Source organism: Bombus huntii, chromosome 1, assembly GCF_024542735.1.
Source record: "Bombus huntii isolate Logan2020A chromosome 1, iyBomHunt1.1, whole genome shotgun sequence".
In the NCBI taxonomy this organism is placed as follows: Eukaryota; Metazoa; Arthropoda; class Insecta; order Hymenoptera; family Apidae; genus Bombus; species Bombus huntii.
This window is the reverse complement of record NC_066238.1, coordinates 22,230,591-22,241,295: the sequence shown is the minus strand read 5'-3', so window position 1 is coordinate 22,241,295 and position 10,705 is coordinate 22,230,591. Positions and strand designations below refer to the sequence as shown.

General features: G+C 38.6%; 1 long non-coding RNA gene across 1 annotated transcript; it reads right to left on the bottom strand.

Annotated features, from left to right (window-relative positions):
* Positions 1-8,057: 8,057 nt before the first annotated feature.
* On the bottom strand, positions 8,058-8,765 carry LOC126865908 (uncharacterized). The gene is made up of 2 exons (XR_007689724.1): positions 8,570-8,765; positions 8,058-8,295 (listed from the first exon to the last, which is right to left on the bottom strand). It is a non-coding gene; the product is annotated as an uncharacterized LOC126865908 (long non-coding RNA).
* Between the last annotated feature and the right edge of the window lie 1,940 nt (positions 8,766-10,705).

The following is a 10,705-nucleotide window of genomic DNA, read 5'->3' as shown; positions in this document are numbered from 1 at the left end:
TATCGTCAGCATTCCACCATTTCATGTGATCGGCTGCCGTGGAAGTTGTACGTGGCCCTTCGTGCTCCCCCTCTCGCTGCACTATGCATCGGTCATTTCGCAGGACTTTTATCACCCGATACGGTCCAAGAAACTTCGGATGCAGCTTTAGCCCGGGACCCCTCTGCATCCTCTCGATTGCCACTAGATCTCCCGTCCTGTATGCTGTCGCCTTCTTGCGTCTCCTGTTATACGCCCGCTTGTTTCGGATTTGGATCTCCTCAATCCGTCTCTTTGCGTCCGCACGCAGCTGATCTCGTTCCTCTTGGAACACCGCGGCCTGTTCGTCCTCGATGCTACTGCTCCTCTTTCGCTCTTCCTCTATCTTCCTCTCCGTTGTTTGTTTACCCATTTCACTCTTGTCAGGGGCTTTGATCGTCGTGGCAGCATCGTGACATTTTCGTAGGCTCGGTTCGTACATGGAAGACGTTAACAACTTACCATCTACCGAGACTATGATCTCTTCTTTTTCGAAGGTCTTCACGTTCATCGTGTCCTCGACAATCCCATCGTCGTCCTCGTCATCCACATCCTCTGTATATCGATATTATTGGAGGGATTCCGCACGTGCGACTTCCCTTGTCTTTTCGTTCGCCTTGCATTCACTCTCTTCGAGTCTATCCGAAAACTTGAAACAACCCTCACATCCGCAACGCTATCCTTCTCAGTAAATTCGCAAATATCATCAACAACATCCTGTTGCTGTTGTTTAGCCAGATTCTTCCTCCTCGTGATGTTCGCTAAGTCCTCCTGCTGGCCGCAAGAATCCGACGAGGACACCATCTCGTGGTCCACTTTACCAATCACCACGTGTCTTGCCACTATTCTCCGTTCCTCCGACACTTGCTGCACAGCTGCCCGATACTTCTTCAAAACTTCTGCTAACTCTTCTTTATTTTCTTCCAATTGCGACAGTAGCTCAGTTCGTTCGCGACTAGCTACATTAACACGATCTTCTGCTTCGGAACGTTGCCGCAGTACTTCCTGCAACGAAGCCTGCGTCTCATTCGGTTCTTGCTCCAGTGCCTGTTTCGCTTTAACTGCAACTGCTCTAGCGCATTCTGCATCTTCTAACTGGTTCTTCAGCTGTCGTAAAGCTGCTTTACCCGTCGAGTCACCTTTCGATCTCTCCAGCATCGTTTGAGCGTCTCTTAGCAATGCTTTGGTTCTCTTCAAATCTCTTTTTAGCCTATGTTGCATGTCCTTAACGTGTGACAAATCTATCTCACTCGCCTGTGTCTCTACATCTATCTTGAGGACTTCCGGACACTCATCGGGATTTTCGTCCTTTATTCTACTAATAAAAGATTCTCCCCCTTTTATACTTATTTCAACAGTGTCCAAAAAGTCTGCGCCAATAATAAGCGAATGTTGCATCACTGTGTCTGGAACTACGTGTATGGTTATACAGTACGACTCATTGTCTATAATAATGTTCGTGGAAAATTTCCCGAGCGTAAAATTCCTTCCGGAACCGACACCGCCAAATCCAACGATTTCCCGACTTAATCTGGGCGCTCCGATTTTCACATGCTGATCTGCTCGCATTAGAGTCAGCTCACTACCGGTGTCTATCAACGCGCTCAATTTGAAATTTTCCATCTTAACATCCTTACCACGCCTTGTTTGTAACGACCGAAACACGCTGTAAACTTTTTTTGAGGGCTCACCCAAATTGTCGCAACTTGATGCGATGTGTCCGTACTCCCTACATTTGAAGCAATTGTAGCATCGCGTCTTCCTCGCATCTCCAGATCGACCGGGTTCCTTGTTCCTCTCGGTTTCGGACAGCTTCGCCACCGGCTTTACCCTGTTACTCTTCGGCTCCTCAAATTTCGTCCTCATCTCCATATCTCTTTTTATCGCTTCGTAGCGCCTGAAACGCTCTTTTAATTGCTCGATATTCCTGGCTCCGTATAGCACAGTCTTGTTCGCGACCTCGTCGGGAATGCCTTGAATAATGTAGTCTATCAAGGATTGCGTATCAACCCTTCCTTGTTTTGCAATCCCGCACATGTGATACATATATTGTTGCAGACTCTCATCTGCTTCTATGGGATAACTCGCCATGTATCTGTTGGTCGCTTACTACATTTTCAAACTCATTCCTCAACGCCTTTTTTAGCTTTGCCCAGGACTTCGCGCATCGTTTTTGTCGTACGAAGGCCTGAGCGGAGCCTGCGAGTAATTTCTTAGCATAGGCCACCATGTGGGCGTCTGACCAACCCCACACTTCTGCCATTTCCTCGAAGTCTTCCACCCACTGATTTACCCTCAGCAGATCATCCCCGCTGAATTTCTCTAATGAGTCTTCCACGTCTTTAAGACTCAACATCGAACCGACGCATACCTTCTGCTGCTACTCATCGCGGTCCTGATACACCGCTCGCGTGCCTCTCCTGTATTCTCGCGCGCCTTGTTTATCGTCCTCGCCTTCACTTTCGTCGGAGCTCTCTTCTTCCGACGATACATCGTCTCCTTCTAGGGCCGCCTGTAGCCGCGCGCGTAGTTCGGATTTTCTTCCCGTTACCTTCAACCCCAAGCTAACGAGACGCGCTCTCAGCTCTTTCGTCCTCAGCTTCTCGAGGTCTTCCTCTCCCTCTTGACTGCGTTCGGCTCTCTGCTTGCTTCTTAGATCTCGCTGGTTTGTTGGTTCTTCGCCACGCTTCGAATCCTTAGGAGTAGATCGACCAGGTTTGCACGCTCTGTTCAACCTGGCAACCAGCACTGATCTCGCACCGGATATAGGCAGATTCATCTGTGCGAGCTTACTCCTCAGCTCCTCCAGCGTCAAATCCTCTTCACCCGACAATCGTTCGTCTTCAACGTTTGCCATTTTATTCTATTCTTTTCTACTCCCGCAGAAATAGCTCCGTTAAATCGTATCGTTTCTCTGTCTTATTCAATCCCGGACGAGCCCCCACTTGTAATATCGGAATATATTAATAATGGATTGAAAATACAGATATTAGTTAGACAGAGAAACGATGTTTGATTAACAGGAAAACTAAATGCAACGCTCGTATTTACAACAAATAACTTGACAACTATTTGGTAACTCTCTCTCTCTCTCTCTCTCTCTCTCTCACTAGCAACTCTAACACTCGACAACACTCGCAACTCAATTCTAACGACTCTATGCTTCGACGTCTCGATCAACTCTGATTCTCGCAACACGCACACTTTTCGATTCGCCTTGGATAGCGAAACCGTCCTTCTTCTAACGCGTTTTTAATACGCGATGGCGCTATCACTTTCTAAAAGCGTCGTCTTTACATTTCCGATGGCCACGGGCACATCCGACTGCCAGATATACAATGTGTTATAAGAGTATCATTACCATACTTTTCATGAAAAGAGCAATTTTTCTTGATAACTATACTCTGTAACATAGATTGAAGTCGCTGATTTGATCCCTCTGATATCGTTGTCTTATGAGAGTCTCGTCTGGTCTTGATTGGTTCTGTTGACTCTTATCGTTGTGAAAAATCGATTCGTTGTGTACCTTTTTTGTATAGAGAATTATTTTGTGGTAGAATATAATGTTGTAATATTTGTGGTCTTTACTTTACTAATTTTGTCACTGAGCCGCTCTTTGGTTCGTTGAGCGATTCATATTCCGCATATATTCCGTACTTGCTTCGCTTGGTACTTTTATAATTTTCGCAGTTACAATAAAAAATTTAATTCTTAACAGATTAAAGATTTAACCTCTTGCTTTATAGTGTACAATAATTTTTTTTTTTTTTTTTTTTTTGTATAGGTTATGTGATCCATAGTTTGAGTAAGTAGTACATATATATATATATATATATATATATATATATATATATATATATATATATATATATATATATATATATATATATATATATATATATATTTAAGATTAATATTTTATCAGTTTCTGTTCGTAACAACATCGAAGTAGTCAATAAGTTTGAAGAGTATAATTAAGGAAGTTATGAAGCAAGAGGTTAAGAACAAATTCTGAAAGAGGTTATGTACAACTCAGTAGTACTGCTTTACATTACTTTGCGAATTACTTTTCAAGCATAAAAATAGTTTAACAGCCACTTATAGTTACTTCCTTACCATTACATTCATTAAATTCGTTTGATTTTGTAAACAAAATAACCACGCTGACCAGTCTCTTATTTAAAATAGAATTATTTTGTCATATATCCAACAGTTTACTTTCTCTTCGCTTTGTCTCGTATTACGACTTTATAACGGTGTTTCTTTAAACTTTAAACGATCGTAATAAATGTATTTACGGACGATGACTGATATCTGGTCTGTCTTAAAGTTGCAACTAATTAGTGCCCCGTTACTTTGGACGTTATGAAATGTTGTATAACCAAAGACTTATCTTCTCTTTTGGTAGTTGCATAAGAGAAGACTGAGCCGTTGAAACGCTCGAATAGATTAGCTGATTCGCTTAACGTATTTTTACTTCCGACGAGCTAAACACAAGAGCAGAAAGCACATAAGGAATAATACAGAAACGTCAAACGTATACAGAAATATATTTCGTAAAAGCATTAGTACGTAACATGTCTTTATAATTCTATTTATGTATAGTAAAATGGCTTGTATCCATTTTCATGAATTATAACTGACATTTCAAAGCATTCATGTAGATATGTAACTCTCGTTAATTAATAATTTAACAATGCGTCATGAAACGTATCATTTTCGTTTCTTCCTTTGTTTCGTTATACACAGGTACGAATTTGTAAATAAAGATGTATAATCAACGATAACATATGACAGCGAGTATAATAACTGTCAGCAAAGGAAGAGGTCGGTAAAATGATTGTGGTTGATTTCAGTGTATCGGTAAATAAGCTTTGACAGACGTTGCCGGGGGACTCGGTGTCGGTGAAACCGCGTCGATGAAATGATTGTCAGTAATTTAAAGATAACCCAATTTATTGATCTGTCTCCCCTTCATGGCGTTGTACGTCTCTCTATAAAACATATTCTACCTCGGAGGGCTGAAAAATTTAACTTGGTCTCACTGGACTGGACTGTAAGTAAGAAAATTGAAATGCAAAATCCACGTGTGAGCGCAACGGTTTAGATGGAAAGTTCGATAGGACAATTATGTATATTAGCCTGAAAGAAAGCTCGTGGCTTCGCACGCAACACGTAATTTCCCTCTCTGAAATAATCCTATTACAACGATACGATTTAAAATTTTCCTTAACAGACCTCGCAATGTAATTCTTCATCTACAATTTTTTATTCGGCCTGAAACAAGAGACTTTCGAAGCCTTATAGAGTCTCGCGAATCTAAAAGTCAGGTTTCAACGTATTTTCGCGTCTTATTCTATAATACTGAAGACATTAAAGGTGTTAACGATTATTGTCTCACTATGTACGTACATCAAACGAGTACTTACGTAAGAGACGAATGGAAATGGAAACAGCCGAGAATAATTGAAGATAATTTGAATACGTTCCAGGCTATAATACAATTTCTCGTGAACCGTAATTGATTCGCAGAAGGGAATTGCTGCTTCTCACGACTAGCAAAGTGTTTCGCAAAAAAAGAAAAAAAAGAAAAATGGTATCGGAAGGATAGAAAAAAAGCGGTGGCCTACATCAAGCAATCTTCATGCCGATAATGCATTTATTATTCAGTTCGTTCATTTTCTATCGCGTAACAGACACTGGGATAACTGACAGAACGAGCGTATAAATCTTGCATCTCTCAACCTGACTTCTCCCAATTCGCATACTTCCATCCTTCGTATAAGTGACAATGAATCAGAAGAGTTTCATAGCAATATTGAACAACATACAGTCAACTACAACACCATTAGATACATCCACCATACAGTCAACTACAACACCATTAGATAACAGCAATACAATAGATTATAATTTTCTACGTGTCATTGATTCATCATCATCATTTTCCATTTTTTTAGCATATGTAAAAACGTATCTGACGTAATCTTACCTCGCTCTTTGAGTAAAAAAATCCATTCAAATGAAACAAAGGGAAAAGAAATAAGAAAACAAACACTCACATATGAATCTTCATTACATAACTGTATGTACTCCTCGAGGTATAATTACTCGGACACGTTACAGCGTACCTTCTTCGTTCCCTGATGGCTGATGTTGATCGTTGACGTTTATAATGAAAGAATTTCGACAACGGCGCCATCTGGATCCTTGTTGAAAAATTAAAATAGCCGCAACAGCACCATTAAGCTCATCACCCAGAGTAGCTCTTGTTGCTGAGTCGTGGAGGAATTCTTATCATCAACGACATAAACTATACCAGTTCTGGTAACGTTCTTCAGATGGTCCAGGCACTCGAACTCGCAATATCGCTCTCCAACACGGAATTTCTTGCATGTCTGTAGTAAAAAGAAATCGATCAATTGTACAGATCAATCGTCACTCGACTGCTCGAGAATTCAGATCATCCAGAGAATAGAATAGAGACGTGGAAAAATGTAGTGCGATCATCGCAGTGGGAGGAAATAGGGGGATAGGGACCAAATGAATGAACGAGATGTTAAGGACAACTGACGATAAGTTCTTCTTTTGTCGGGAATTGCATGTTTGTGAATGGTTTGTGGGTGGTTAGGTGGAGAGAATTGAAGAGTTTGGAGGTGACTGGAAGAGTGTTTTGGGCAAGGTAGATTGCAGAATGGTTGCGGTAGCATTGTGTTAATTATGGGTTTGTACATGTAATCTTTGTATGTATCACTACATACAACCTAACGTATATTTTTAATAATACATCAGAGTTTTAGTTATTTCATAGCTATGAATTTTATACTCTATAATCTTGACGTTTTATTTCACAGAAGCGTTTGAATATCCATAAAAATTAAATGAACCAATGTATTCATTATCTTATAGAGAAGATATATTATTTTTAATTATGTTCCAATTATTTATCATGATCCTGATTTCCTTATTCTGAAAATTTGAAAGGAAGTTTTGTAGTTTGATACTTTCAGCGACAAAGGGTCAATATTGCTTTAGTATATTTCGTCACATATACATGTATATCTATATGTCGGAGATGAAAGGACACCGGAACCTTTGGATAGCCCCGCAACATTGCAATCTAAAGTCTACTATAACTGTAACTAAACTATTGTAGTTATTCAATCCGATTGTAATTGTTCGAGATTAGTGACGGTGAGCTTTGGCTCGAGGTGACAGTCTGTCGCCCAACGTAGCCGCGGTCAAGGGATGAACGCTTTGCCTAACAAAGGTATGGAGTAATTCTATAGCTCTCCTTAAAAGAAATATTCGTGGCGACACGCGACAGTAAACATTCCCACGGTTTCTGTCCCGTGGCTCGCCACACGCAGACCCTATTCTTCGAGTAAGATGATTGCCAGATGTCGATGCGTCTCCGCAGTACATGTTCGGCTAGCCCGAGGGCCCGTTATAAATCTTAAGGTTTAGTTAACTAAAGTCCTTCAAACGTACGTTTCGGAAACATTTTGTGCTGTGAAACAGAATACACTAAAGTTTGAAGGTCACATCGATTTTCGAAAGTTTATAAATGGAGGTGTATGACAGTATCACCAGCTGTTGCTGTCCAAGTAACTCCAACATCGAAATACTACAACGATTCCAATCGAAAACGCTAAGAGCCTTAATAGACGCACCTTGGTATGTTACCAACGAAACCATCCATCGCGACCTCAAGATACCTACAGTCAAAGAGGAAATAGCAAAATATAGCGACAGATATAGCAAAAGAGTCAACAAACACCGAAACCCCCTAATCACTGGACTACTCGATACGACGGACCAGATTCGATTTCTTTTTACTACAGACATGCAAAAAATTTCGTCTTGTCTTACTTCCTCAACAACTTTTAGATCTGATAGAAAAAAGAAACATACGAAGTAATAAGTAATGCTTACTAATAAATTCAACAAATACAGAGGAAGATGGCTAAATCGATAAATTAACGAGACTAAAAATTAATTACATCATGGATCTCTCGCTTTTAATTTTAAGCTGTAAATTACCGATATCGGTGACTGCCATATTCTCTTGAGTTTCCAAATCGTAAAGAATCTTTCCCCAGGGATTGGTCAACTGTGTATGTCCCCATGCGACGTAACTTGCTTAAGGAACACGAGCCGGTGATATGCAGGCAACGTATAATTGATTATCATTCGCTCTGAAACGCTGAAGTAATGACCAGTGCAGTGGTCCAGTGGTCATATTGAATGCCGCTGGATATATCAGCATTTGGCAACCTAACCCAGAGAAGCAGGAAATATGAAGCCACCGAATACCAATTAACTTCGTAGTTGCACGGTTCACATTCCATCATTTCTGAATATGCGAGGACAGTCCTCTTATTGTGCTTTTAATTCTTTTATTTGTTTCATTTTCAGCAAATATACTGGTTTTTTAAATTAAGCTTCTTTTTATACAGAGTTACAGATTATATTAATTTTATATAGAATATATTTAAGAAAGATATTTAATTTTTTGCTAGTTAAGTATTGATCGATTAAGTTACTGTACCTTTGTTCCGATAAATGCGTGCCATTTCCTCGAATCTAATATCATAGCAAATGCCAATACCTATTTTGCAGCCCTTCACATCGAACGTCGTTAGGGAGTTACCAGGACTGAGTGAATCACTCTCTCGAAAAGTAATCTTATTAGGAATGTCGATGTCGAATAGATGTACCTAATAACATAAAAATGTAGTCGCTAATTCTATTGCTGCAACTTTTGTAATTTAATATCAAAGTTACCAACTCCTAAACTTTAATTATTTTTTATTTAATAACTGACAGCGTTTTTATCACTTTCTTTTATTAAAAAATCCTATCATTTAATAATGTTTAAAAAGGAGAAAAAATAAGTATAATAATATTTTAAGTATGTGAAAAATTTATACAACACAAACACATTACAACAAAAATGGGCGTTTCCCGTATCATAACGTATTTTATAAACCGTAAATTATAGAATTGGTTATAGTATACGTATGTACATATGTATATTCCTAAATTATTCCTAGATAGAGTCACTTTCTTCACCCCAATATTTTCAAATTCAAAGCCATAAAGGAATATATTACTTACCTTTCGGTGTTTTGCTATCAAAGTTCCATCGGGACCCCAAATAGTACAGGTATTGTACAATTTAGCGCCCTCTATTTCAGGCATCGTACCACCAACTACATAGATGTTGTTTTCTTTAGCTGCGTTCGATGAAGCAACGCTCGTTTCACCATCAGGAATACTCTCGGCGTATTTTGGAAAGTACTCTGCATTGCAATATTTCAATTAATGAAGAATAACTGTCTTTTGTTCCAACCATAAATTAAATTGAAATGTTTGTCAGTTTTTTATTTTTTAAATTATTAAAATAACTAAGTTTTATATTTCGACTTAATTAAATATGCAATTACTTAGCTAATAGTATATATAATAAATTGTTTCTACAGGTTCAAAATGAAAAATGAATATTTAGAAATATTTAATTACGACAATGCTATTTGTGTTAGCATCAGTGGCTTGTTACTCAACGACTTTGCTAGTACTTTTTGAAACATAAAGTTAGTTTTCAATTAACACTTATACTAGAGGCGGAATTATAAATGCAAAATAATTGATAATACTAATTTATAAGTACCTAATTATTAGTATCTTAAAAAATATATTTATACAAAAATCACGATAATCATGAAAATGGGGAAATCCTATATTCTCGAATCAATTCACAATTTATTTTGTATATTAATTAGATTCCGCGCTCATCAGTACGTACTCACTGGCGACATCGAGAAAATGTATCGGCAATTCCTCGTACGACCAGAGGATCGGAAATATCAAAGGATATTATGGCGCAGCGCGAGTGGAGAAACAGAAACATATGAGCTTAACACCGTAATACTCTTATCATAGAAATAGAAGCAGTCCTCAATTCATATAGATATACATGTATATGTGACGAAATATACTAAAGCAATATTGACCCTTTGTCGCTGAAAGTATCAAACTACAAAACTTCCTTTCAAATTTTCAGAATAAGGAAATCAGGATCATGATAAATAATTGGAACATAATTAAAAATAATATATCTTCTCTATAAGATAATGAATACATTGGTTCATTTAATTTTTATGGATATTCAAACGCTTCTGTGAAATAAAACGTCAAGATTATAGAGTATAAAATTCATAGCTATGAAATAACTAAAACTCTGATGTATTATTAAAAATATACGTTAGGTTGTATGTAGTGATACATACAAAGATTACATGTACAAACCCATAATTAACACAATGCTACCGCAACCATTCTGCAATCTACCTTGCCCAAAACACTCTTCCAGTCACCTCCAAACTCTTCAATTCTCTCCACCTAACCACCCACAAACCATTCACAAACATGCAATTCCCGACAAAAGAAGAACTTATCGTCAGTTGTCCTTAACATCTCGTTCATTCATTTGGTCCCTATCCCCCTATTTCCTCCCACTGCGATGATCGCACTACATTTTTCCACGTCTCTATTCTATTCTCTGGATGATCTGAATTCTCGAGCAGTCGAGTGACGATTGATCTGTACAATTGATCGATTTCTTTTTACTACAGACATGCAAAAAATTTCGTCTTGGAAAGCGATGTTGCGAGTTCGAATGCCT